Source organism: Scyliorhinus torazame, chromosome 9 (genome assembly GCF_047496885.1).
Source record: "Scyliorhinus torazame isolate Kashiwa2021f chromosome 9, sScyTor2.1, whole genome shotgun sequence".
Taxonomy (NCBI): domain Eukaryota; kingdom Metazoa; phylum Chordata; class Chondrichthyes; order Carcharhiniformes; family Scyliorhinidae; genus Scyliorhinus; species Scyliorhinus torazame.
This window is the reverse complement of record NC_092715.1, coordinates 23,060,394-23,082,157: the sequence shown is the minus strand read 5'-3', so window position 1 is coordinate 23,082,157 and position 21,764 is coordinate 23,060,394. Positions and strand designations below refer to the sequence as shown.

Below are 21,764 nucleotides of genomic sequence, written 5' to 3'. Positions count from 1 at the left end.
CTGAATCCTCCTGCAATCCACTCTGGGAGAAAAACCATGATTTTTTTTTTTAAGTGTACAATTTATTCACCTTTGTTGAACCCTTCCATTTATTTGATGTTAAATACGGTGAATGGGATTTAAAGGATGTGTGAACAGATGGGGCTGGTGAGGATATAATTTCCCGCCCAGTAGCTCCCAATCTAATCCTCTCAACACGGTAGCACAAGTGGATAGCACTGTACGTTCTATGTATAACGCACTCAATTTGAACCAAGGGTACAAAATACAGAAGCTGCCAGTTTCAGAGTCTCACTTTCAATCAAACTGCCAGGAAAAAAGTGAAGGGAAAGTTTCTGTGAACGGGGCTTTACTGCCTCAGGATCCGTGGGTTGCATTTTCCAATTGAGTCTATTGCTGGGCTGCCAATACAAGATATAGAAGTTGCATTTATATCACATCCAGCTTCTCTTGGAAGTGTTGGCATATTGTTTTTGCAGGAAAATACATCAAGCTATGTACACAAAGCAAGGTTCCAAAGTCCACAATAATTTTAAAATGTATTTATTAATTTTTACAGGGCATTTTACAGAGCAAGCAGGAGGTGGGCATCTCGGGCTAGGTCAGCATTTGTTGCCCATCCCTAATTGTCCTTGAGAAGGTGGTGGTGAGCTTCCGTCTTGAACCGCTGCAGTCCATGTGGTGTAGGTACACCCACTGTGCAATTAGGGAAGGGGGCCCAAAGAATTTGACCCAGCGACAGTGAAGAAACGGCGATATATTTCCAAGTCAGGGTGGTGAGTGACTTGGAGGAGAACACCCAGGTGGTGGGGTTCCCAGATATCTGCTGCCCTTGACCTTTCAAATGGTAGTGGTCTTGGGTTTGGAAGGTGCTGCCTATGGTGCCTTGGTGAGTTGCTGCAGTGCATCTTGTAGATGGTGCACACGGCTGCCACTGTGCGTCGGTGGTGAAGGGAATGAATGCTTGTGGAAGGGGTTCTAAGGATGATTGAGAGTAGAGATAGGGCAGTAATTGGCCAGGTTGGATTTGTTCTGCTTTTTGTGTACATGATATACCTGGGCAATTTCCTACATTTCTGGATAGAACCAATGTTGTTGCTGTACTGGAACAGCTTGGCTAGGGCCACGGCACGTTCTGGAGCACAAATCATCAGTATTATTGCCAGAATATTGTCAGGGCCCGTAGCCTTTGCAGTACCCAGTGCCTTCAGCTGTTCTAGATATCATGTGGAGTGCATTGTCTGGCTGAATACTGACATATGTGATGCTGGAGATCTCTGGATGAAACTGAGATGGATCATCCACTCGGCACTTCTGGCTGAAGATAATTGCGAATGCTTCAGCCTCGTCTTCTGCACAGTGTGCTGGGCTCCTCCATCATAGAATTTACAGTGCAGAAGGAGGCCATTCGGCCCATCAGGTCTGCACCGGCTCTTAGAAAGAGCACCCTACTCAAGCCCACACCTCCACCCTACCCCCATAACCCAGTAACCCCACCCAACACGAAGGGCAATTTTGGACACGAAGGACAATTTATCACGGCCAATTCACCTAACCCGCACATCTTTGGGCTGTGGGAGGAAACCTGAGCACCCGGAGGAAACCCACGCACACACGGGGAGAACGTGCAGACTCCGCACAGACAGTGACCCAGCCGGAATCGAACCTGGGACCCTGGAGCTGTGAAGCAATTGTGCTATCCACTATGCTACCGTGCTGCCCCGATTGAGGATGGGGATATTTATGGAGCCTCCTCATCCAATGAGTTGTTTACTTGTCCACCACCATTCATGGCTGGATGTGGCAAGACTGCCGAGCTTCGATCTGATCCGTCGGTTGTGGAATTGCTTAGCTCTGTCTATTACGCACTGCTTATGTTGTTTGGCACACACGTAGCCCTGTGTTGTCGCTTCACCAGGTTTCAGTATGCATTGTGCTGCTCCTGGCATGTCCTCCTGCACTCTTCATTGAAATGGGCAGCTCATCTGCTTGATGATGATTCTGGTTGAGAGTTGAGGTTTGACAATGCAGCACTCACTCAGCAGTGCAAGGAAGTGTCAGTAGAGCACAGAGATGCCCTGTACCTGTTATAAATTAAACGGTACAATTTTGAAGTGGTTGCAGGATCAGAGATACCGAGGATCTAGGCATGTAGGTTTGCAACTCCCTCGGGAGAATCACCTCTTCAATCAACAGTTTCTCAACTCTTTAATCAGATCTGAATTCTGTCACATCCCAATCAAGAGTGAAACTGCTGCTGTAAAAATAGAACAACAGAGTAGAAGAAGTTGAGCAACCGCTGTTGGTTTTTTGCAGCCTGCTCATTACTATTTAAAAGAAGACAATACTTTTCCCCCGAACTACTTCCTGATTTTTTTTTACAATTTTGACATTTCAATACTAGCTAGCGCTGTTGGGGAGGGTTTAAACTAATGTGGCAGGGGGATGGTAACCAATGCAGGAAGTTGGAGGGTAGTAAAGAGAGGATAGAAACAAAAGTCAGTAAGGAGAAAAGTGGAAGCCAGAGAAACAGACTGAACAACATTTATTCCAATGCAAGAGGCCTAACGGGCAAGGCAGATGAACTCAGGGCATGGATAGGTACATGGGACTGGGATATTATAGCTATTACTGAAACATGGTTAAAGGAGGGGCAGGACTGGCAGCTCAATGTTCCAGGTACAGATGCTATAGGAAAGATAGAACAGGAAATAGGAGAGGAGGGGGAGTTGCATTTTTGATTAGGGAGAATATCACGGCAGTGCAGAGAGCGGATATATCCGAGGGTTCGCCCACTGAGTCTATGTGGGTAGAACTGAAAAATAAGAAGGGTGAGATAAGACCATAAGACCATAAGACATAGGAGCGGAAGTAAGGCCATTCGGACCATCGAGTCCACTCCGCCATTCAATCATGGCTGATTTCAACTCCATTTACCCGCTCTCTCTCCATAGCCCTTAATTCCTCGAGAAATCAAGAATTTATCAACTTCTGTCTTAAAGACACTCAACGTCCCGGCCTCCACCGCCCTCTGTGGCAATGAATTCCACAGACCCACCACTCTCTGGCTGAAGAAATTTCTCCTCATCTCTGTTCTAAAGTGACTCCCTTTTATTCTAAGGCTGTGCCCCCGGGTCCTAGTCTCCCCTGCTAATGGAAACAACTTCCCTACATCCACCCTATCTAAGCCATTCATTATCTTGTAAGTTTCTATTAGATCTCCCCTCAACCTCCTAAACTCCAATGAATATAATCCCAGGATCCTCAGACGTTCATCGTATGTTAGGCCTACCATTCCTGGGATCATCCGTGTGAATCTCCGCTGGACCCGCTCCAGTGCCAGTATGTCCTTCCTGAGGTGTGGGGCCCAAAATTGCTCACAGTATTCTAAATGGGGCCTAACTAATGCTTTATAAAGCTTCAGAAGTACATCCCTGCTTATATATTCCAAGCCTCTTGAGATGAATGACAACATTGCATTTGCTTTCTTAATTACGGACTCAACCTGCAAGTTTACCTTTAGAGAATCCTGGACTAGGACTCCCAAGTCCCTTTGCACTTCAGCATTATGAATTTTGTCACCGTTTAGAAAATAGTCCATGCCTCTATTCTTTTTTCCAAAGTGCAAGACCTCGCACTTGCCCATGTTGAATTTCATCAGCCATTTCTTGGACCACTCTCCTAAACTGTCTAAATCTTTCTGCAGCCTCCCCACCTCCTCCATACTACCTGCCCCTCCACCTATCTTTGTATCATCGGCAAACTTAGCCAGAATGCCCCCAGTCCCGTCATCTAGATCGTTAATATATAAAGAGAACAGCTGTGGCCCCAACACTGAACCCTGCAGGACACCACTCGTCACCGGTTGCCATTCCGAAAAAGAACCTTTTATCCCAACTCTCTGCCTTCTGCCTGACAGCCAATCGTCAATCCATGTTAGTACCTTGCCTCGAATACCATGGGCCCTTATTTTACTCAGCAGTCTCCCGTGAGGCACCTTATCAAAGGCCTTTTGGAAGTCAAGATAGATAACATCCATTGGCTCTCCTTGGTCTAACCTATTTGTTATCTCTTCAAAGAACTCTAACAGGTTTGTCAGGCACGACCTCCCCTTACTAAATCCATGCTGACTTGTCCTAATCTGACCCTGCACTTCCAAGAATTTAGAAATCTCATCCTTAACAATGGATTCTAGAATCTTGCCAACAACCGAGGTTAGGCTAATTGGCCTATAATTTTCCATCTTTTTCCTTGTTCCCTTCTTGAACAGGGGGGTTACAACAGCGATTTTCCAATCCTCTGGGACTTTCCCTGACTCCAGTGACTTTTGAAAGATCATAACTAACGCCTCCACTATTTCTTCAGCTATCTCCTTTAGAACTCTAGGATGTAGTCCATCTGGGCCCGGAGATTTATCAATTTTTAGACCTCTTAGTTTCTCTAGCACTTTCTCCTTTGTGATGGCTACCATATTCAACTCTGCCCCCTGACTCTCCGGAATTGTTGGGATATTACTCATGTCTTCTACTGTGAAGACTGACGCAAAGTACTTATTTAGTTCCTCAGCTATTTCCTTGTCTCCCATCACAAAATTACCAGCGTCATTTTGGAGCGGCCCAATGTCAACTTTTGCCTCCCGTTTGTTTTTAATGTATTTAAAGAAACTTTTACTATTATTCCTAATGTTACTGGCTAGCCTACCTTCATATTTGATCCTCTCTTTCTTTATTTCTCTCTTTGTTATCCTCTGTTTGTTTTTGTAGCCTTCCCAATCTTCTGACTTCCCACTACTCTTTGCCACATTATAGGCTTTCTCTTTTGCTTTGATGCATTCCCCAACTTCCTTTGTCAGCCATGGCTGCCTAATCCCCCCTCTGATAACCTTTCTTTTCTTTGGGATGAACCTCTGCACTGTGTCCTCAATTACTCCCAGAAACTCCTGCCATTGCTGTTCTACTGTCTTTCCCACTAGGCTCTGCTCCCAGTCGATTTCGTCAGTTCCTCCCTCATGCCCCTGTAGTTACCTTTATTTAACTGTAACACCTTTACATCTGATTCTACCTTCTTTCTTTCAAATTGGAGATTGAATTCTACCATATTATGATCACTGCCTCCTAAGTGCTCCCTTACTTTAAGATCTTTAATCAAGTCTGGCTCATTACATAACACGAAGTCCAGAATGGCCTGTTCCCTCGTGGGCTCCATCACAAGCTGTTCCAAAAAGCCCTCCTGTAAACATTCAATGAATTCCCTTTCCTTGGGTCCACTGGCAGCATTATTTACCCAGTCCACCTGCATATTGAAGTCCCCCATGATCACTGTGACCTTGCCTTTCTGACATGCACTTTCTATTTCGTGATGCATTTTGTGCCCCCGGTCCTGACCACTGTTAGGAGGCCTGTACATAACTCCCATTATGGTTTTTTTGCCTTTGTGGTTCCTCAACTCTACCCACACAGACTCCACATCATCTGACCCTATGTCATTTAGTGCTATTGATTTAATTTCATTCCTAATTAACAAGGCAACCCCGCCCCCTCTGCCCACCTCCCTGTCTTTTTGATAGGTTGTGAATCCCTGGATGTTTAAATGCCAGTCCTGAACCCCCTGCAACCATGTCTCTGTGATTCCTACCACATCATACCTGCCAGTCACAATCTGGGCCACAAGCTCATCTACCTTGTTCTGTACACTGCGCGCATTTAAATATAGCACCTTTAATTCTCTATTGACCGTCCCTTTTTGTTTTCTTAGTGTGGTGGACCTTGGTTTACTGAGCCTTTCCATACACTGTGTCATATTTTGTGGGATGGGGACTATCGTAACCTCTCCTGAGTTTTGACTTTTCGTGCTTTTTTGTATTCCTAAGCAGCTACGCTTCCCACTGATTACTTCACCTCTTGGTTCCCTGACTTTCCCTTCCCCCCCAATCTTTAGTTTAAAGTCCTATTGACCACCCTATTTATTCTTTTCGCCAGAACACTGGTCCCAGCTCGGTTCAGGTGGAGACCATCCCAACGGTATAGGTCCCCCCTGTCCCAAAACTGATGCCAGTGTCCCATGAAAAGGAACCCCTCTTTCCCACACCACTCTTTCAGCCACGTGTTAACTTTCCTTATTCTTGCCTCCCTATGCCAATTTGCACGTGGCTCGGGCAGTAATCCGGAGATTATGACCCTTGAGGACCTGTTTTTTAATTTGAATCCTAGCTCTTTATAATCTCTAAACAGGTCCTCTTTCCTAGACTTGCCTATGTTGTTGGTACCGACATGGACCACAACAACTGGATCCTCCCCCTCCCTCTCCAGTATCCTTTCAAGCCGGTCAGAGATGTCCCGCACCCTAGCACCGGACAGGCAACATACCATGCGGGACTCTTTATCCTGCTCACAAAGGATACTATCTATCCCCCTGATAATAGAATCCCCTACAACTACAACTTGCCTATTTACTCCCTCCCCTTGAATGGCCTGCTGAACCATGGTGCCTTGGTCAGCTGACTCATCCTTCCTGCAGCCCTGTTCGCCATCCACACAGGGAGCAAGTGCCTCATACCTGTTGGACAGAGTCAAGGGCTGAGGCTCCTGAGTTCCTGGCTGCTGGTTCCCTTTACCTGCCTGACTTGCAGTCACACCCTGCTGTCCCTGGCCACTGGCAGGATTTAAACTACTTACTCTGACAGGTGTGACTGCCTCCTGAAACACAGTGTCTAGGTAAGTCTCCCGCTCCCGGATGTGCCTCAGTGTTTGAAGCTCAGACTCCAGCTCATCAACTCTGAGCCGGAGCTCTTCGAGCAGCCAACACTTACTGCAGATGTGGTCGCTGCAGCTCGCAATGGGATCTGCCAGCTCCCACATCAAGCAGATCAAGCACATCACCTGACCAGCCATCACTAATTAATTAATTAGTTTAATTTAGGTTTATGAGTTTAGCTGTGTTTTTAAAAAAATTTGGGGCAGATTTGCTATCAACCACTCAGATCACAGCTTCCCTCTGACGTCACTTTTGGGGGAAAAAACTGGAAAACAGGAAGTTTCCGTTAGGTTTTTATACTCACAGAGACTGCTCCTCCTCCTCCGAACGGCTCCCGAAATTAGGCCCGAAGAAAGAGGGAGAACAAAACAGTAGGGAAAAAGCACCTTCTCCCACTCTTCACCGAATTACCTCACTGCACCAAATTACCAAATTCTCACTCGGTCTGTATCTCTCTCACTCAGGCTGTGTCTCCTTGACCTGCGCAATGCTTACTAATGTGCACTTTCTGTCTGTCTTTTATACAGACTTTAGGATGACTCACACTAAAACTTCAAAGAGAAGAAAACAACGTGTACCTTTGTGCCCCTTAACAGGCCTCAGGTGACTGCCAGATAACTGCCTCTCAGCAATTAGGGTGGGGGCAGCTTCAGCCAATCAGGCACTAATCTACACTGCACTTTTAACTGAAAAACAGCAAATTTAGATGAACCACTTACCTTTCCTGGTTACCTCACTGCACCAAATTACCAAATTCTCACTCGGTCTGTATCTCTCTCACTCAGGCTGTGTCTCCTTGACCTGCGCAATGCTAGGTCACTTTGATAGGACTGTACTATAGGCCCCCAAATAGTCAGCGGGAAATTGAGGAGCAAATATGTAAGGAGATTACAGATAGCTGCTGGAAAATAGGGTGGTAATAGTTGGGGACTTTAACTTTCCCAACATTAACTGGGACAGCAATAGCACTAGGGGCTTGGATGGAGAGAAATTTGTTGAGTGTATTCAGGAAGTGTACTCATTCAATATGTGGATGGCCGACCAGAGAGGGGGCGAAACTTGACCTCCTCTTGGGGAATAAGGAAGGGCAGGTGACGGGAGTGTTAGTGAGGGATCACTTTGGGACTAGTTACCATAATTCCATTAGTTTTAAGATAGCTATGGAGAATGATAGTTCTGGCCCAAAAGTTAAAATTTTAAATTGGGGCAAGGCCAATTTTGAGGATATTAGATGGGAACTTTCAAAAGTTGATTGGGGAGCCTGTTTACAGGCAAGGGGACAGCTGGTCAGTGGGAATCTTTCAAAAAGGTGTTAGCTAGGGTTCAGGGTGAGCACATTACTCTTAGAGTGAAGGGTAAGGCTCATAGAAGGAGGGAACCCTGGATGACTCGGGATATTGAGGCCATGGTCAAAAGGAAGAAGGAGGCATATAACATGCATAGACAGCTGGGATCAAATGGATCCCTTGAAGAGTATAGAGCTTGTTAGAGTAGAGTAAAGAGAGAAATCAGGAGAGCAAAAAGAGGACATGAGATTATCTTGGCAGATAAGGCAAAGGAAAATCCAAAGAGCTTTTACAGATACATAAAAGGTCAAAGGGTAGGGCCTCTTAAAGATAAACAAGGTCATCTATGTGCAGATCCACAAGGGATGGGAGAGGTCCTAAATGAATATTTCTCGTCAGTATTTACTGTTGAGAAAGGCACGAATGTTAGGGAAATAAAAAGCGATGTCTTGAAGAGTGTACATATTACAGAGGAGGAGGTGCCTGAGGTATTAAAGCGCATATAGATAAATCTCTGGAACCTGATGAAATATATCCCAGGAGATTGTGGGAGGCTAGGGAGGAAATTGCCAGCCCCCTAGCTGAGATATTTAAATCATCGACAGAGACAGGAGAGGTGCCTGAATATTGGAGGGCAGCAAATGTTGTGCCCTTGTTTAAAAAGGGCTGTAGGGATAAGCCTGGGAACTACAGACCAGTTAGCCTTATTTCTATAGTGAGTAAATTGTTAGAAGGTATTCTAAGGGACAGGATCCACAGGCATTTAGACAGGCAAGGGCTAATTAGAGAAAGTCAACATGGCTTTTTAAGGAGACAGTCACGTCTCACCAATTTGATTGAGTTTTTTGAAGGGGTAACCCAGAAGGTAGATGAGGGCAGTGCAGTCGACGTTGTCTACATGGACTTTAGCAAGGCCTTTTGACAAGGTACCGCATGATAGGTTGTTGCAAAAGGTTAAATCTCACGGAATCCAGAGTGAGGTAGCCAATTGGATACAAAATTGGCTGGACGACAGAAGACAAAGGGTGGCTGTGGAGGGTTGTTTTTCAAACTGGAGGCCTGTGACCAGCGATGTCCCTCAGGGATCGGTGCTGGGTCCACTGTTATTTGTTATATATATTAATGATTTGGATAAGAATGTAGGAGGCTTGGTTAGTAAGTTTACAGATGACACCAAGATTGGTGGCATAGTGGATAGTGAAGAAGGTTATATAAGATTGCAACAGGATCTTGACCAATTGGGCCAGTGGGCCGATGAATGGCAGATGGAGTTGAATTTGGATGAATGTGAGGTGATGCATTTTGGTAGATCAAATCAGGACAGGACCTACTCAGTTAATGGTAGGGAGCTGGGGAGAGTTACAGAACAAAGAGATCTAGGGGTACAGATGTATAGCTTCTTGAAGGTGGAGTCACAGGTGGACAGGGTGGTGAAGAAGGCATTCAGCATGCTCGGTTCTATTGGTCAGAATATTGAATACAGGAGTTGGGACGTCTTGTTGAAGTTGTACAAGACATTAGTCAGACCACACATGGAATACTGTGTTCAGTTCTGGTCACCCTATTATAGGAAGGATATTGTTAAACTAGAAAGAGGGCAGAAGAGATTTACGAGGATGCTACCAGGATTTAATGGTCTGAGTTATAAGGAGAGGCTGGATAGACTGGGACTTTTTTCCCTGGAGCGTAGGAGGCTTAGGGGTGATCTTATAGAGGTCTATAAAATAATGAGGAGCATCGATAAGGTAGATAGTGTCATGTGAGAGTACCTTTAAGAAATGGATGTTTAAAGGGCAGCACGGTAGCGCAGTGGTAGCACTGCAGTCTCACGGCGCTGAGGTCCCAGGTTCGATCCCAGCTCTGGTCACTGTCTGGGTGGAGTTTGCACATTCTCCCCGTGTTTGCGTGGGTTTCGCCCCCACAACCCAAAGATGTGCAAGGTAGGTGAAATGAACATGCTAAATTGCCCCTTAATTGGAAAAAATGAATTGGGTACTCTAAATTTATTTAAAAAAAAGAAATGGGTGTTTATAAATGGGTGTGTATGTAAATATCTGTAGTGAGAGTACCTTTAAGAAATGAGTGTTTACTACTGCAGTGATGTCAGAGAGTGGGTGGAGCTGGGCTGTCTGTCAACTTTTTACTTTCGTTTTAGGCTGTTTGCTGCAGGGTGTATTTTAGATTTGTTTTCAGAGCTGGATAGCTGCAGTCACAGCCAGAAGGTGTGTGAATCTCTCTCTGTAATCTAAAGACTGTAAATCGATCCCGGTGATTTAAAACTAATAACAGTAGTGACTTTAACCTGTTGTGCTTCTGGTAAAAGGTGTTTTAAGTCTTATGGATGTTAAAAGGAAAGCTTAAAGGATTACTTAGTGTTGTATTCTTTGGGGGTTGTATTTGAATTAATGGTTGCTAAGATGTTCGCTGTATGTTTTAAAAAGGTTAACTTGAGTTCATAGAATAAACATTGTTTTGCTTTAAAAAATACTTTTCCATTTCTGCTGTACCACACCTGTAGAGTGGGTTGTGTGCTCCCCATACCACAATCTATTAAAAGTTGTGGGTCAGGTGAACTCCATGATACACTTTGGGATTCTCTAAACCCTGGCCCATAACAATAGTCAACATCTTTTCCCAAAGGTAGAGGAGTCGAGAACTAGAGGGCATAGGTTTAAGGTCAGAGGGGAGAGATACAAAAGAGACCAGAGGGGAAATTTCTTCACACAGAGGATGGTGAGCATCTGGAATGAGCTGCCAGAGGCAGTGGTAGAGGTGGGTACAATTTTTTCCTTTATAAAACAGTTAGAGAGTTACATGGGCAGCGTGGGTATAGAGGGATATGGGCCAAATGCGGGCAAGTGGGACTAACTTAGTGATAGAAACTGGGCAGCATTGACAAGCTGGGACGAAGGGCCTGTTTCCATGCTGTAAACATCTATGACTCTATAACTATAGCCATAGAATATTACTGGATGTATGTGCACACTGTATTACAATAATATAAAAGCAGAAGTGAGTGGTAGGGCATTGCACCAGGAGTATGCATGGATGGGTTGACGATGAAACAATCATGACACAATGATCTCACACCACAGAGTGAAGACTTTCATGGTGCAGTGGTTAGCACTGCTGCCTCATGGCACCGAGGACTCTGGTTCGATCCCGGCCCTAGGTCACTGACCGTGTGGAGTTTGCACGTTCTCCCCATGTCTGCGTGTGTCTCACCCCCACAACCCAAAAGATGTGCAGGGTAGGTGGATTGACAGCGCTAAATTGCCCCTTAATTGGAAACAAATAATTGGGTACTCTAAATTTATTTCTTAAAAACAGAAGACTTTTCGAGAATTAGTGGCCAGGGAATAACTGGGAGAAGGCATGAAGGAAGATACTGGATGGGATTCTCCGGTCCCCCAGCTACGTGTTCCTTGGCCGCGCGTCAGCTGCTCGTGGTGGGATTCCATCTTCCCGCTGCTTGTCAATGGGTTTTCCCATTGTAACCACCGCATGCTGGCGGAGTGCGCTACTCACGGGGAAATTGAATCACAGCAACTGGAGAATTCCGCCCATCACATATCACTCGGGTTACTCAGACTATAACCAGCTCTAGAAACTTCAGCTCTGGGTTTTCGAGCTCAAGTGTCAGTTGGAGTCACTGTGGCGCATCTGCAAAGCTGACAGTTACGTGGATAGCACATTCAGAGAGGTGGTCACACCACAGGCAAGAGCACGGTGGCAGACAGGGAATGTGTGACTGCCAGGCTGTCCACGTTAGTGCAGGACTCTCCCAAGGACCTGCTTGCGAATCGGTTTTCTGTTTTGGAGACTGACTGCATTCCTTGGAGGCACCACTAGTGGCTCAGCTGTACAGAAGGGAAGGAAGAACAGGAGTGATAGGGGATTTGTTAGTTAAGGGAACAGGCAGGTGCATCTGTGGCCGTGGATGTGACTCCAGGATGGAGTTGCCCTCCTGGTGCAAGGGCCAAGGATGTCACAGAGTGGCTGCAGGACATTCTTAAAGGGGGCGGGGGGGGGGGTGAAAACCCAGAAGTCGTGGTCCATGTAAGTACCAAGGTAGGAAGGGCGATGAGGTCCTGAAAGCAAATTTTAAGAAGCTGGGAGGAGATTGAAAATCATGACCTCTAATGTAGTAATCACAGTATTACCTCCAGTCCCATATGCTAGTAGGCATAGAAATAGGAGAATTCTGCAATTCAACACATGGCATCGAGAGAGGACATCAGATTTCTGTGGCATTGGGATCAGTTCTGGGGCAGGTGGAACCTGTATAAGATCTTAACAGGACCGGGACTAACGTCCTCACAGGAAGATTTGCTAGTGCTAATGGGGAGAGTTTAAACTGGATTAGCGGGTTATGCGAACCGGAGAGGGAGCTCAGATTTAAGGGAAGCAAAACTGGTAAAAGGAAGTTGAAAAGTTAAAAGCAAAGATCGAAGGCATTGGAAGCATAGGCAAGCATCAGATAGGATGAGAATAGAATATAAAGTTAAGAAAGCAGAATAAAAGGCACTTGATCTGAATGCACACAGAAAATTTGGATGCACAAATCGAGGTAAATGGGTAAGATGTACAGTTCTGGTCACCGCATTATAGGAAGGACGTGGAGGCTTTGGAGCGGGTGCAGAGGAGATTTACCAGAATGTTGCCTGGTATGGAGGGAAAATCTTATGAGGAAAGGCTGATGGACTTGAGGTTGTTTTCGTTAGAGAGAAGAAGGTTAAGAGGAGACTTAATAGAGGCATACAAAATGATCAGGGGGTTAGATAGGGTGGACAGTGAGAGCCTTCTCCCGCGGATGGAAATGGCTGGCACGAGGGGACATGGCTTTAAACTGAGGGGTAATAGATATAGGACAGAGGTCAGAGGTAGGTTCTTTACGCAAAGAGTGGTGAGGCCGTGGAATGCCCTACCTGCAACAGTAGTGAACTCGCCAACATTGAGGGCATTTAAAAGTTTATTGGATAAGCATATGGATGATAATGGCATAGTGTAGGTTAGATGGCTTTTGTTTCGGTGCAACATCGTGGGCCGAAGGGCCTGTACTGCGCTGTATCGTTCTATGTTCTATGTTCTATGTAATTGCCATTACGGAAAGGAGGCTGTAAGAAGCAGGGTGAAGAAGCTTGGAAATTGAATATCCAAGGATATTCAACAAGGATACGAAAAAAGGGACGAGGTAGCGCTGTTAATAAGGGATGAGATCAGTGCATTGAGAAGAGAGAATCTTGGTTCGAAAGATCAAGACTTAGAATAAGTTTGGGTGGAGCTAGGGAACAGCAAGGGGCAGCAGACATTGGAGCCTGGAAAAACTCACACCAAACTGTAGTGGTAATGTTGGGTTTGTTATAAGTCAGAAAATGAGAGACGCACGTAACATGGGTAATACATTAATAATGGGGGACTTCAATTTACACGTAGACTGGGTTGACCAAATCAGTACTAACGCAGTGGAGGATGAATTCCTGGAATTTGTACGAGATGGGTTTCTGGAGCAGTACATTGAGGAGTGAGCTAGGAATTGGGCTATTATGTGTTTAGTGTTGTGCAATGAGAAAGGGGTAATTAATAACCTTGCTTACTGTAAAGAAACCTTTGGGAAATTGTGACCATAATATAATAGAATGGTGCATTAAGTTTAAAGGTGCTACACGGCGACACAGTGGTTAGCATTGTTGTTTTATGGCACACCGAGGACCCAGATTCGGCCCCGGCCCCGAGTCACTATCCGTGTGGAGTTTGCACATTCTCCCCTTGTCTGCTTTCCAAAGATGTGCAGGGTAGGTGAATTGGCCATGCTATATTACTCTGTAATTGGAAAAAAAGAATTGGGTAAAACGTTTGAAGGTGATATGGTTCATTCTTAAATTAGGGTCTTAAGTCTGAAGAAAGGAAATTATGAAATTATAAAAGGCAAGTTGGCTATGGTGGATTGGGAAAGTACACAAAAAGATTGGGGGCAATGGTTAGTATTTAAAGAAATACTACACGTTCTATAACAGATATATATTCCACTAAGGTGTAAACACCAGGTAAATCAACTGCGCTTAACGAAAGAAGATAAAGATTACATTAGGTCAAACCTGAAGTTTGGGAGCAATTTAGAAATCGCTAAGGACAACCAAGAAACTGATTAAGAAAGGGGAAATAGAACATGAATGCAAAAGGCAGGTAACATAAAAGGTGGATGTTAAAGCTTCTTTAGGTGCTTGAAAAATAAAAGGTTAGTTCAGCCAAATGCCTGCCTATTACAAGTGGGGAACAGGAAAGTTTATAGTGGAGAAGAGAGAAATGATGGAGAAACTAAACTGGGGCTTTTCACAGTAACTTCATTGAAGCCTACTTGTGACAATAAGCGATTTTCATTTCATATATGTATAGTTACAGGAATTAATAGTAATCTTTATTAGTGTCACAAGTAGTTTTACATTAACATTGCAATAAAGTTACTGTGAAAATCCCCTAGTCGCCACATTCCGGCGGCACCTGTTCGGGTACACAGATGGAGAATTCAGAATGTCCAATTCACCTAACAAGCACGTCTTTCTGGACTTGTGGGAGAAGAAGGAAACCCACGCACACACGGGGAGAATGTGCAGACTCCGCACAGACAGTGACCCAAGCCGGGAATCGAACCTGGGGCCCTGGAGCTGTGAAGCAACAGTGCTAACCACTGTGCTACCGTGCTGCCCTTGGATCTGTGCTTCAGGTGAGGCTCGAACTCACAACCTCGGCATAGTTTGCTGTCTGCACTGCTGTAGAAGAGCCACGCGCTAACCGATTGTGCCACTGGAGCCACATATTTGGGGTACAGTGTCCCCAGCTTTGATTCTGCCCAGAGACAGGGGCGGAACCCAATTGGGATAGAAAGCAGGACAGATTAGTTCAAGGGTCAGTTAATCAAAGACAAACAAAGAGGCTCCATGCATTTCAGAGAGCATTTCGGTGCCAGTGACCACAACCCTTTGACCTTTACCATAGTCATGGAGAGACATAGGATCGGACAGTATGGGAAGGTATTTAATTGGGGGAGGGGAAATTATACTGCTATTAGACAGGAGCTGAGGAGCATAAAGTGGGAACAGTTGCCCTTGGGGAAATGCACAACAGTAATGTGGGGGTTGTTTAAGGGGCACTTGCTGCGAGTGCTGGTTAGTTTTGTCCCACTGAGACGAGGAAGGAATGGTAAGGTGGAGGAGCCCTGGATGACAAGAGAAGTGGAGTCAAGAGGAAGGAGGAAGCTTACATAAGGTTGAGGAAGCAAGGATCTGGCACGGCTCTAGAAGGTTACAAGGTAGCCAGGAAGGAACTAAAAAATGGACCGAGGAGAACTAGAAGGGGGCATGAAAAAGCCCTGGCGGGAAGGATTAGGGAAAACCCCAAGGCGTTCTACACTTCTGTGAGAAATAAGAAGATGATCAGAGTGAGAGTGAGGCCGATCAGGGATAGTGGAGAGAACTTGTGCCTAAAGTCTGAGGAGATGGGGGAGGCTCTAAATCAATATTTTGCTTCAGTATTCACTAGAGAGAGTTGTTGCCCATGCGAACAATGTGAACCAGTTTAATAGACTCGAACAGGTTGATATTAAGAAGGAGGATATGCTGGAAATTTTGAAAAGCATCAGGATAGATAAGTCCCCTGGGCCTGACGGGATATACCCAAGATTACTATGGGAAGCGAGGGAGGAGATTGCTGCGCCGTTTGCGATGATCTTTGCGTCCTCACTCTCCACTGGAGTAGTACCGGATGATTGGAGGGAGGCGAATGTTGTTCCCCTGTCAAGAAAGGGAATTGGTAAATCCCTGGGAATTACAGACCAATCAGTCTTATGTCTGTGGTGAGCAAAATATTGGAAAGGATTTTGAGAGATAGGATTTATGATTATTTAGAAAAATATAGTTTGATTAAAGATAGTCAGCATGGCTTTGTGAGGGGCAGGTCGTGCCTCACAAGCCTCATTGAATTCTTTGAGGATGTGGCGAGACACATTGATGAAGGTCGGGCAGTGGATGTGGTGTATATGGATTTCAGTAAGGCATTTGATAAGGTTCCCCATGGTAGGCTCATTCAGAAAGTAAGGGGGCATGGGATACAGGGAAATTTGGCTGTCTGGATACAGAATTGGCTGGCCGAAAGACAGCGAGTGGTAGTGGATGGAAAGTATTCCGCCTGGAGGTCGGTGACCACTGGTGTCCCACAGGGATCTGTTCTGGTGGTTTTTATAAATGACTTGGATGAGGAAGTGGAAGGGTGGTTAGTGTGAGGAATGGTTACTGTACCCTTAACACCATGTAGGTGATGCCCCTTTAAGACCGGGTTTGGAACCCTGGGGGACTCCGACTCCGCCCACCAGGGAGCTGTATATCAGTAAGCACACGTCTTGGTAACTGGCTAGTTCTCTGCTTATTAAAGCCTTCATTTACCATTCCACACTCTCGTGTCGTTATTGAGGGTACTACAGTTAGTAAGTTTGCCGATGGCACAAAGGTTGGGGGAGCTGTAGATAGTGTTGAGGGCTGTTGCAGGTTACAAGAGGACATTGACAGGATGCAGAGCTGGGCTGAGAAGTGGCAGATGGAGTTCAACCTAGATAAATATGGAGTGATTCATTTTGGAAGGTCGAATTTGAATGCTGAATACAGGGTTAAAGGCAGGATTCTTGGAAGTATGGAGGAGCGGAGGGACCTTGGGGTCCACGTACATAGATCCCTCAAAGTTGCCACCCAGGTTGATAGGGTTGTTAAGAAGGCGTATGGTGTGTTGGCTTTCATTAACAGGGGGATTGAGTTTAAGAGCCGCAAGGTTTTGCTGCAGCTTTATAAAACCCTGGTTCGACCACACTTGGAATATTGTGTCCAGTTCTGGTCGCCTCATTATAGGAAGGATGTGGATGCTTTGGAGAGGGTGCAGAGGAGATTTACCAGGATGCTGCCTGGACTGGAGGGCTTTTTTCACTGGAGCGAAGGAGGAAGAGAGGTGACTTGATAGAGGTGTTCGAGGTGATGAGAGGCATGGATAGAGTGGATAGCCAGAGACTTTTCCCCAGGGTGGAAATGGCTGTCACGAGGGGAGATAATTTGAAGGTGATTGGAGGAAGGTATAGGGGAGATGTCAGAGGTAGGTTCTTTACACAGAGAGTGGTGGGTGTGTGGAATGCACTGCCAGCAGAGGTGGTGGAGTCAGTCATTAGGGACATTTAAGCGACTCTTGGACAGGCACATGGACAGCAGTAAATTGAAGGGGTGTAGGTTAGGTTGATCTTAGATTAGGATAAATGGTCGGCACAACATTGTGGGCCGAAGGGCCTGTACTGTGCTGTACTGTTCTATGTTCTATGCAGGTGAAGTAGCAATGCTGCATAGGGGGCTGGGGCTCCGAGAACCTCCAACGCCATCAGAGCGTTGGACAACATTCAGGCTTGGGTTGTTAAGTGGTAAGTAACATTTGCCCAACATAAATGGTATGTAATGACCATCTCCTACAGAAGAGAGTCTAACCACCTTCCCTTGCCATTCAATGACTACTATTCGCCCACTATCAACTTCATGAGGATTATCATTACCCAGAAGCTTAACTGGACCAGCCACATAAATATCAAAGGAGGTGAGACACTGGGATTTTTTTTGCAAGGATTCACCCTGACTCTCCAAAGCCTATCTACCATCTACAAGGCACAAGTCAGGATTGTGATGGAATACTTCATATAACAGAATGAGTGCAGCTCCAACAACACTCAAGAAGCTTGACACCATCCAGGGGAAAGCGGCAACCGCCTTAGACATCACTTCCCCAGCACCCATACCATCAGCATACAGTTGCTGCAATGTGTACCATCTGCCAGATGCACTGCTTCACCAAGGCTTCTTCAGTGGTACCTGGCAAGCCCACATCTTCGACCACCCAGAAGGACAAGAGTAGCAGCTGCATGGGGACATTAACACCTGAAAGATCCCCTCCAAGTCACACAAAATCCTGACTTGAAACTATTCTCTGTTCCTTCACTGTGACTATATCAAAAGGTAGGTGTCCCCAGATTGGATGGAGTGCAGCAGTTCAAGAAGGCAATTCACCACCTGTTTCATAGAATTTCATAGATTATCATAGAATTTACAGTGCAGAAGGAGGCCATTCGGCCCATCGGGTCTGCACCGGCTCTTGGAAAGAGCATCCTACCCAAGGTCAACACCTCCACCCTATCCCCATAACCCAGTAACCCCACCCAACACTAAGGGCAATTTTGGACACTAAGGGCAATTTATCATGGCCAATCCACCTAACCTGCACATCTTTGGACTGTGGGAGGAAACCGGAGCACCCGGAGGAAACCCACGCACACACGGGGAGGATGTGCAGACTCCGCAAAGACAGTGACCCAAGCCGGAATCGAACCTGGGACCCTGGAGCTGTGAAGCAATTGTGCTAACCACAATGCTACCGTGCTGCCCTACGGTAGCCTTGTGGATAGCACAATTTACAGTGCAGAAGGAGGCCACTCAGCCCATCGAGTCTGCACTGGCTCTAGGGAAGAGCACCCTACCCAAGATCCATACCTCCACCCTATCCCCAAAACCCAGTAACCCCACCCAACGCGAAGGCCAATTTTGGACACTAAGGGCAATTTATCATGGCCAATCCACCTAACCGGCACATCTTTGGACTGTGGGAGGAAACCGGAGCACCCGGAGGAAACCCACGCAGACACGGGGAGAGTGTGCAGACTCCGCACAGACAGTGACCCAGCAGGGAATCGAACCTGGGACCTTGGAGCTGTGAAGCAATTGTGCTATCCACAATGCTACCATGCTGTTCAAAAGTAGGAGTCTTTTTTCCCTTTATTCGTCCAGGGGATGCGGGCATCGCTGGCTGGGCCAGAATTTATTGTCCATCCCTGAGGACACTTAAGAGTGAACCACTTTGCTGTGGGTCTGGAGTCACATGTAGGCCAGACCGGATAAGGATGACAGATTTCCTTCCCTAAAGGACGTGAGTGAACCAGATGTTTTTTTTTTTTAAATGACAATGGCTTCCCCTTTAGACTTTTCATTCCAGATTTTTATTAAAATCAAATTCCACCATCTGCCATGGCAGTATTGAAACCCGGATCCCCAGAACATGACTCTGGGTCTCTAGATTATTTGATGTGGAGATGCCGGCGTTGGACTGGGGTGGGCACAGTAAGAAGTCTTGCAACACCAGGTGTTTTTGAAATGTTTCAACAATTAAAAGGTTAAAGATGAACTGGAGACATGGATTCAGTTGGAAAGAATCATTAATGACAATCTATTTTCTAAAATAAATTAGACTCAAATACTTTGATTTCAAGTTAAACCATGACAGCAGGACAAGAGACCATTAAGGGACCAGCTTTTTTTTTTTTTTTTTTTTTTTTTTTTTATATAAATGTTTTATTGAAAATTTTTTCCCAAACAACAATTTTTCCCCTCTTACAAAGCAAACGCAACAATAACAATACAGAAATTTTAAACAATACACAAGTAACAAAACCCCTTTATCTTTGACCTAAACTAAACCCCCCCTCCCCCCCCCACCCCTCCCCCTGGGTTGCTGCTGCTGGTCATCTGTCTTCCCTCTAACGTTCCCCTAGGTAGTCGAGAAATGGCTGCCACCGCCTGGTGAACCCTTGAGCCGATCCTCTCAGGGCAAACTTTATCTGCTCCAGTTTAATGAACCCCGCCATATCATTTACCCAGGCCTCCAGTCCGGGGGGTTTCGCCTCCTTCCACATGAGTAGGATCCTGCGCCGGGCTACTAGGGACGCAAAGGCCACAACGTCGGCCTCTTTCGCCTCCTGCACTCCCGGCTCTTCCGCAACTCCAAATAGAGCTAACCCCCAGCCTGGTTTGACCCGGGCCTTCACCACCCGCGAAATCACTCCCGTCACTCCCTTCCAATACCCTTCCAGTGCCGGGCATGCCCAAAACATATGTGCGTGGTTTGCCGGGCTCCCGCCACACCTCCCACATTTGTCCTCCACTCCAAAGAACCTGCTCAATCTTGCTCCCGTTATGTGTGCTCTATGTAGCACCTTAAATTGAATCAGGCTAAGCCTGGCGCATGAGGAAGAGGAATTTACCCTGCTTAGGGCATCAGCCCACATACCCTCCTCTATCTCCTCCCCTAGTTCTTCTTCCCACTTTCCTTTTAGTTCGCCCACCGACTCCTCCCCCTCTTCCCTCATCTCTCGGTAAATCTCTGACACCTTTCCCTCTCCGACCCACACCCCTGAAAGCACCCTGTCCTGTATCCCCTGTGTCGGGAGCAATGGAAATTCCCTCACCTGTTGTCTAGTAAATGCCCTCACCTGCATATATCTCAAGAAATTTCCCCGGGGCAACTTATACTTTTCCTCCAATGCTCCCAAGCTCGCAAAAGTCCCATCTATAAATAAATCTCCCACCCTCCTAATTCCCAACTGGAACCAGCTCTGAAATCCTCCATCCATTCTTCCTGGGGCGAACCTATGGTTGTTTCTGATTGGGGACCCCACCAGGGCTCCCCGCACCCCTCTCTGTCGCCTCCACTGTCCCCAGATATTCAATGTTGCCGCCACCACCGGGTTCGTGGTAAACTTTTTAGGTGAGATCGGTAGCGGCGCCGTCACCAGCGCCTCTAAACTCGTCCCTTTACAGGACTTTCTCTCCAGTCTTTCCCACGCCGCTCCCTCACCCTCCATCATCCATTTACGTATCATTGCCACATTGGCGGCCCAATAGTAATCGCCCAAAGGGACCAGCTTTAAAAGGAATCCAGATCTAACACCAGAAGCATTGTCCTTCTGGGTGGTCGAAGATGTGGGCTTGCCAGGTACCACTGAAGAAGCTTTGGTGAAGCAGTGCATCTTGCAGATGGTACACGTTGCAGCAACTGTATGAGATGAGCAATATATGCTGGCCTTGCTAGTAACACCCATCACCCTGTGAACAAATCAAAATTAATAAAACAAAAATGGGTCCCATTGAAGTTAAGCTGGACCAATTGAGTAATTTGGAAAGGGAGTGGAAATTATTTTGTATAGTGTTTTCACTATTTTCCAAGATGCTACATTAATCTGGTGTATCTACATGACAGCACACGTCACTGAGATAGGTGTTAACCATGACACAGTTAGCAACCTCTGAGCAATGGATTCAAGACCCATTCCAGAGACACAAGTAAAAATTCCAGACTGACACTCCCATTGCATATATATTAAATATATCTATATATATATGTGGAAGTCCCAAGGCAGAGTTTCAAAGAAGAGCCGGATATTCCCCCTTGATGTTCTGGCCAATAGTTATCTCTTAATCAATATAATTAAGGCAGATTATCTGGTAATTGGTGTATTCCTCTTTTTGGTCATTTGCTGTGTGCTAATTGACTGTTCTGTTTCCTATTTCATAACATCAGAAGCTTGTATTTAGAGCAAATATAATGCAGCAAAACATTCTCATGTGCATTCAGGAATCACAGAATTGTTACAAAATTGTTAACAACAACTCCTTCCCCACAATAGTCCTCAATACCGGGGCCCCGCGAGGCTGCGTACTTAGCCCCCTACTCTACTCCCTGGACACACACGACTGCGTGGCAAAATTTGGTTCCAACTCCATCTACAAGTTTGCTAACAACACAACCATAGTGGGCCGGATCACGAACAACGTCGAGTCAGAATACAGGAGGGCGATAGAGAACCTAGCGGAGTGGTGC

The 21,764-nt window shown here is 46.0% G+C and overlaps 1 protein-coding gene and 1 non-coding gene across 2 annotated transcripts in view; both read right to left on the bottom strand.

The window, feature by feature from the left end:
• The window catches only part of sh3bp2 (SH3-domain binding protein 2), a 177,705-nt gene that overhangs the window by 148,167 nt on the left and 7,774 nt on the right, over positions 1–21,764 (bottom strand). The window lies entirely within an intron of this gene.
• trnar-ucu (transfer RNA arginine (anticodon UCU)) lies at positions 14,756–14,850 on the bottom strand. Its single transcript has 2 exons — positions 14,813–14,850; positions 14,756–14,791 (listed from the first exon to the last, which is right to left on the bottom strand). It is a non-coding gene; the product is annotated as a tRNA-Arg (tRNA).